The 6,954-nt window shown below is 51.3% G+C and overlaps 1 protein-coding gene across 5 annotated transcripts in view; it reads left to right on the top strand.

Moving 5' to 3' along the window:
• The first annotated feature begins 928 nt into the window (after positions 1-928).
• FAM120B (family with sequence similarity 120B) overlaps positions 929-6,954 on the top strand; it is a 123,892-nt gene continuing 117,866 nt past the window's right edge. For 3 of the 5 annotated variants that reach the window (XM_012659317.1, XM_012659318.1, XM_012659315.1), the window contains exon 1: positions 934-972. The gene's annotated coding sequence lies outside the window, so the exon portion shown is untranslated. Of the gene's footprint in view, positions 973-5,718; positions 5,760-6,954 lie in introns of those variants that run through there. The other 2 variants (XM_012659320.1, XM_012659316.1) reach the window with 2 other exon arrangements.

The raw sequence follows: 6,954 nt of genomic DNA, 5'->3' as shown, positions 1-6,954 counted from the left end.
GAACGTTCTCCTGGCTGTAGAGAACTGCGGCCAGAAGAACGGAATTGTGCAGACTGGTGCCTACCTTATCTCCCAGCCCGTGGCAGCACGTCCTGGACGCGCACTTGGCCACCTCAAAGCAGCCTCAGCACTGAGCCCGCACTCCTCGGACCACCGGCCGGGCCCTGCCCTCTCACTTCCGTCCCAGATCCAAGCCTGCCTTCAAAAAAACTTCAGCTCAGGAATTGCTGCAACTGCAGCACTAAGAGCCCACGGCTAACCTTCCTAGCGCTCACTGCAGCCATGCCGCAGGGCATCCCGCGGGAGCATCCCCCGGGAGCACTAACGGGGAGCACACCCGGGGAGCAAACGGGAACATCGCCCGGGAGCACTCCCGGGGAGCAAACAAGGAAGCATCCCCCGGAGGACTAACGGGGAGAGAACAGGGGAGGGTGCAGGGGAGCACCCCAGCAAGCGCGCGCCGGCTGCGCAGAGTCGCACGGTGTGGGGAGCCGCGGCCGCGCCCACCCAGCCAGGCAGAGCGTCGGGCGGCCCCGGCCATCAGTCTGCATAGGCAAAAGTCGGCGGCCAGCCACCTCTCGGCCCGGCATGACGGCGTCGGTGGAATCAACACGGACAAGGGCGGCGCCCACGACAGTGTGCGGGAAACTAGCGGATGACGTGACCCGAGGACGCCGAAGCACCTCGTGGTTTCCGGGGCAACATGCTGAGCGTCTCGCTCTGCCGGCGCCTGCGCGCCCCGCCCACCGCCGCCTGCGCCTGCGCGCCCCTGGCCTCTCCCCCTGCGCCTGCGCGCGTCGCTCCCTCCAGCGCCCCCCGGCGTCCAGCCGCGCAGGCGCAGTACCCGAGAACGGGCCGGGCCCTCGAGCGGAAGCGCCTTTAGCGGAAGCGGAAGTGAGCGCGGCGGTGCTACGCTGTGGCTGTGCCGCGGCACTGAGGGCCGAGGGAGTCCGTTTCTAGTGGCTTCTCCAGGTAGGGCCGACCGGTCCTGGGTGGCCGTCCGTTTCCCGCATCCGACCCTCGTGCGCGACAGTCCGTGGGCCACGGGGCTCGAGTGCCTTCCCGGCTGCGCCCCGTCCCCGTTTTCCCCGCGGCGGAATCCCGGGCCGGGCGGCAGCTGCGCCTGACGTGGGCCGGGGTCGCCGCGAGGCTCCTGTGGGGTCAACCCCGAACCCGCCCCTCCCCCTAGGACGGATCTGGCTCCTGCGTGTCGTTTTCGCGTCAGGTCTGCCGGCCCCCACGGCCGCGCGACTTCTCTGGCCGTCCCTGAAGAGGCGTCCTCTCGTCGCTTGCCTTTCAGGCATTTCTGGCGGTCCTGGAACCTGGGCCCCGCGCCTCGCAGGTGCTTTCCTCCTCCGGGAGGAGAGACGGAGAGGCAGGGCCCTGCCTGCGAGGGATTTACAGACCGAGGGGAAACGCCGAGCAGGCCCGACAGCGCCGGGGGCGAGGGGTGTCTTAGAAGCTGATTGGCCCCAAGAGGGCCGGGAGGTTTCCAAAAAGGAGGAGTTTGAGCTGAGTTTTGAGTAGTGGGAGTTGGGTGGCGCAAGAGAATTGAGAGGCTATTCCTGTTTCTGGCAGAGGGAGCAGAAATGTTTAAGACGTGAAGGTTTCGGACAGTCTGGCATATTTGGGGAGCTACGGCAGCTCAGCATTCCTGGGACAAGATGCGTTGCTTACGTGGGGCAAGGAAGTAATATGCTCCCCTTGGTATTAAAAAAGAAAAATCCGTCCGGCAGGTATAGGGGTGGTGGTGTGGGATGACTCTGCGGCTCGTCAGGGCTTTTGCAGTCATTCGGGGAACCGAAAACCCGGACATGAGATGGAGAAAACGGGAGGCAGAGAGGTGGGAGGGTGGGCTTGATAATGGCCCGAGCCCCTGAGCGGGTGATTCGGAGAGTGAGAAGCACAGATTGGGGGCGCAGTCTGGAGCACCAGGGTCCCTGCTGCCCACTCCCCAGTGTGGTAGGTATCTTCCCAAGCCCCTCTGTGTCTAGCGGCCGTTTGTCTTTGACCTCTGTCTCTCCATATCCTCTTAGGCCTGCCCGTCTTTGGACGTTGCTGTTAGGAGCTGTTCTCTCTGCCACCATGCAGCCTCCACACTGTAGTCTCTATGTTTTGATTTCCTCATCCTACTTCTGCCATCTCCAAGCTCCACCATTAGTGGGTTTTCCCCTGATCTTGCTATTCTTTTTGTCTTGGAACTGTAACTGTGCTTTTCTTACCAGTTGTGTTCTTTTTTTTTTTTTCTTTCTTGAGACAGAGTCTCACTGTGTTGCCCGGGCTAGAGTGCCGTGGCGTCATCTTAGCTCACAGCAGCCTCCAACTCCTGGGCTTAAGGGATCCTCCTGCTTCAGCCTCCCGAGTAGCTGGGACTACAGGCATGTGCCACCATGCCCGGCTAATTTTTTCTATGTATTTTTAGTTGTCTGATTAATTTCTTTCTACTTTTAGTAGAGATGGGGTCCTGCTCTTGCTCAGGCTGGTCTCGAACTCCTGAGCTCAAACAATCTGCCCGCCTCGGCCTCCCAGAGTGCTAGGATTACAGGCGTGAGCCACCGCGCCCGGCCACCAGTTGTGTTCTTGAAAAGCACCTGCACCGTACTGTGCCAGGGTCCTCACCACTCCTCTCTGTTTCCCCCCGTACATATATACATCTATAGATATATGTATGTATAGCATTTCTTGACCACCTTACCTCCTGGTTTTTTGTTTAGTTTCTGATCACTTAATCTTCCAGACATATGGAAATCTCTGATCACCCGTGGCCCACTGAGAAGACTACAGCAGGTGACTTCTGACATCACTTGCCGTTTTTAGCATCCTGAAATTCTACCCTATCCATGAAAATGAAGTTCAGGCTTATGGGTCCCTCACTTACATGGGCCCCTTCCCTGACACTGGGAGCTCAGAGGTCTTACATTTATAATGTGTTCTCTAGTTTGAAAAGAGGGTCCCTAAATTGTTTGTTTTGGGCCCTTTACAATTTGGATCCCTCCAAAGCTGGCCACTTGTCATCCTGCTGCCTTGAGATTTTTATTTTTGTTTTTCAGACCTTCCCTTCTCCACCTCCTACTCCTTCCCCTTCTACCGTGTGCTTGTTATTTAGGCCCCGGGGAGAAAACAGGAATGAGTGGAACTGATCAAATTCCTGACATAGGCTCAGTGGCTCACACCTGTAATCCCAGCACTTTGGGAGGCTGAGGCAGGAGGATCCCATGAGCCCAGAAGTTCGAGGCTGCAGTGAGCTATGATCATGCCACTGCCCTCTAGCCTGGGCAACAGAGTGAGAGCCTGTTGCTAAAAAAAAAAAAAAAAGAAAAGAAAAATTCCTGACATAAACCTGACTTCATTTTGTGGTGGTATCAGAGCTTGGTCACTTAGTACATTGGCAGAATCTTTGCAACTGCTTTGTTACAAGTTTAAATTCATGTATTGTTAGAGGTGTTTCGCTGCTGAGCTGCCACCTCCTTCAAGGAAAGGGTGGTGGTGAGAAAGATAGTTGGCTTAATTGAAATCACAAAAGCAACTCTTAGCTCCATGGAAACTAGGGTTATATACTGTAGAAATTCATTCAGAGGAGTTTATTGCAACCTTTGTTTTATTACTTTGAAAATGAGGCAACCCTAATGCTATCAGTTATTTCTATAGAGCTTTGTAATAAGTATAATTAACTTTATTTTAATTTGTTTTGAGACATCTGTTTCTCCGTAAGGTGTTCTATTGGGAAAATCTTCAGAGTTTTAGAGCATATTAAAGTTAAAATATTTATGTAAATATAACAAGGTATTTCTAAAGGATTTTTTGGTAGCACTTTAAAATCCTCCTAACTTGAGAGGAAAATCGTCGTCTGATTTTTACAAATAAGGAAGTCAGTGATGTACAAAGAGGTCAAATGATTTGAGTTCTACACCTACAGTAAATCAGGGCCTTTGCTAGCCAAAAAATCCAGCTCCTGAGTAGTGGTTTTCTTCCCCCCACCCCCTCCACCACCTTTGTTTTTTTTATGAGATGGGGTCTTGCTGTGTCACCCAGGCTGGAGTGCAGTGTGACATGATCATAGCCCACTGCAGCTTTGAACTCCTGGCTTCAAGTGATCCTCCTGCTTCAGCCTTCCAAAGTGCTGGGATTACAGGCATGAGCCACCACACCTGGCCTAGCATTTTCCTTGTAAACAAATATTAATAAAGAGGAATCTATTTCAGTCTGCTCTTACAGAACATTTAATGTAAGATGGACCAAATTGTATCCTTCAGTGTGTCTGTTCATACCTGTCTGCACACATCCATGTATATCTCTGTGCTAGGTTCTATGAAAGTGGGCAGTATTAATCCTGTTCCTGTTAGGACTTTAGCCCCCAAAGTTAATTCTCTGTGGATTCATGCAAATTATTATAAAGTCATTTACAGTAAAGCCATAGCTGCCTATGACGAGGATAGTAACTTTCTGAATAGCAATTTCCGGATAGTTTAGATTTTTGCCCATTAAGCACCAAAGTATCTCATTTAGGATGAGAATCTTTCTGAAATATATCTTCACATTCTTAAATGGGATGTGCTGAATGCGATGTAAACTTTTCGTAATGATCTCAAGTCATCATTTTAAACATAATTTGTTATGATATAAACAGTGATACTCTTTGGCTTGTTGAGGCATATACAGCTGTTTCCCCTTTTTCTTTTTTCCTTATAAGGTGGAAAGGCATAAAAACTATATGTCTTCCCGTGTTTTAAAGTTTTCTGCCCTTATCTTTTCCACAGCCTGCCGTCAGCACTTCCCCCTGCTGTCAGTGTTCCTACCTACGTCCCTGTACCTCCCTGGGGGGCTCAGGAACTAAATGTTAGAACTGATTAGAAAACTAGTCCATAGATGATGATAAGAGCCTAAGGAAGTTTGTTGGGAGTAAGTTGTTTTAGCTTTAATTCATGAACTTCTTGATTTGTATCAGGTCTTCTTATCCTGAATTGTGGATAACTGAGGCATTATAAATTTGTGTAGGTGTGACACATTTTCCTTTCTACGTTCAGTGACAGTGGTTTTCACAGTGTGCTTCATCAGCCTCTGAGGGCTTTTGTGGAGCTCCGTCGGGTAGGAAGGCCACAGCACAGAGTTCTGGGCTACTGGGAAAAGCCAGAGAAGAGGCCTTTCAGTCCCGGCCCTCCTGGTGGGGCCCCTGGAGTGGGCTAGTGACTGGGAAGAACTTGTGGGGAGGAGCGACTTCTGGGGCAAGGACACCGACAGGCCAGCTCTGGAGTGAGGCCCTTGGCCCTCCTGGCACCCACAGGTGGGCAGTAACCGGTCACTCCAGCGTGCAGCAGTGCTAGGTGAGGTTGTGCCTAGAAAAAGGAAGCCAGGGTGTGGAGTGGCAGGACCAAATCTTGCTTCCCTTTGATTGCTAACTGTGACCTGGGCCGGCGACATCCCTGACATGCACTGTTGGCTGCCTTCCCAACAGGCCCTCCTGCCTTCTTTGCTACCCAAGCGCGTCTTTGACAGAAGCAGCCAAACAGAACAGATAATGTGCTCCGGTCTGGCCAGCGGGGCTGGAGCAGATGCTGTGGGGCTTTGGGCCTACATGGTGCATGTGTATACAGTTGGGCACATTTTGACACACGTATCACTCTCCCCTAGGCTTGCTTCTTCTCTAACGGACTCTGAGCCTTTGCCTCCTTCTGTCAAGAGGCTTCATCTTAGGGGCTCTGTCTTGTTCATTGCTGTGTCAAGAGCTGCCAGCTCGGGACCTGGAGAGTAGGAAGTAGTAGGTGAGTACTTTGTGAACGTGGCAATGTGGCTGAGTTTAGATCTCACGCCCTTGGTATATCTGTGGGGGTTAGAAGAGGGTCTCTGCCCTTTGCTTTCAGCATAGAGAAGTGGGGCTCTGCGTGCCCCCGGTCTTGATTCCTCCAGAGTAGGGAGGTTTTGGATCCTGGGCAGCCGTGACAACCAGTGTCCATGATAGCCCATCAGCTGCCTCCAGTCCTGCCTGCCTCTGGTTCGCATGTAGGCAGAGCAGTGTTTTCTGAAAGGCAGTTGCTGAGGAGCCTTGAATGACGATTCGTTTCCTTGTGGGTAGAGGGTAGGCGTTTTAGCTTGGTTTCTGACGGCCTTCACTAATCTGGCCCCATCTACTCCAGCCTCATCCCATTTTTCCTTAAAACAGAGGTTCTAGCCATACTGTTGGTTCCTTTTTCCATTTCCTTGTTTGACGAACAAATTTATAACAAATAAGATTGCAGGTTAGTTAAACTGTTAATACTTAATGGAACAGATGTTTTAAGCACCTTACAAACATTCACCTAGTAATTTTTAAAAGGATACCTTATGTACCTTTGAAACATTTTCTCTTTCTTGCCCTTGGCTGATGCTTCCCTCCGGCCACATCGGCCTGTGCTCAGGCCCCGCTTAGTGTGCCCTTTTCCAGGGGCCGTCTCGGATCCCACACTTGGTTGGTTCTCCCTGCTGAGTGTTGCCTGGGCCTGGCCCTTGCTGTCTTTGTCCTGCAGTTATGCTCCTGAGATGGCTGCTTGGTGGATGTTTCCCTGCCAGCTTGCTGCTGCTGCAGGGCAGGGGCCTTATTCATGGCTCAGTGTCTACTCTAGTGCCTAACATAAAGGTGCTTGCTGAATGCATAAGCCAGATTTAGTTTCAGATAAAATTACCTGGCATTGTGGAGGAGAACTGAGTATTCATGAGTTACAAATGGGTCTACACTTGGTTCAACCCTGGTGGAGAAAAACTACCCATATATGCTTATGCTCGACTCGGTAATTTCACATCTGAGATCCTAAGGAAATGATCAGAAATGTGCTCAAAGGTTCACATGCAGGGGTGTGATAACATTCTTATTTATGGCATGCCGCATTCGAAATAACCTAAATGTTCAACAGTGGGTTAAGTAACTCAAGTCCACATTGTGCACCCACTAAACATGACACTGTAGGAGAATGTTAACATCAT

Source organism: Propithecus coquereli, unplaced genomic scaffold, assembly GCF_000956105.1.
Source record: "Propithecus coquereli isolate 6110/MARCELLA unplaced genomic scaffold, Pcoq_1.0 Scaffold602, whole genome shotgun sequence".
NCBI classification, from domain to species: Eukaryota; Metazoa; Chordata; class Mammalia; order Primates; family Indriidae; genus Propithecus; species Propithecus coquereli.
This window is presented reverse-complemented; position numbering and strand designations above follow the sequence as displayed.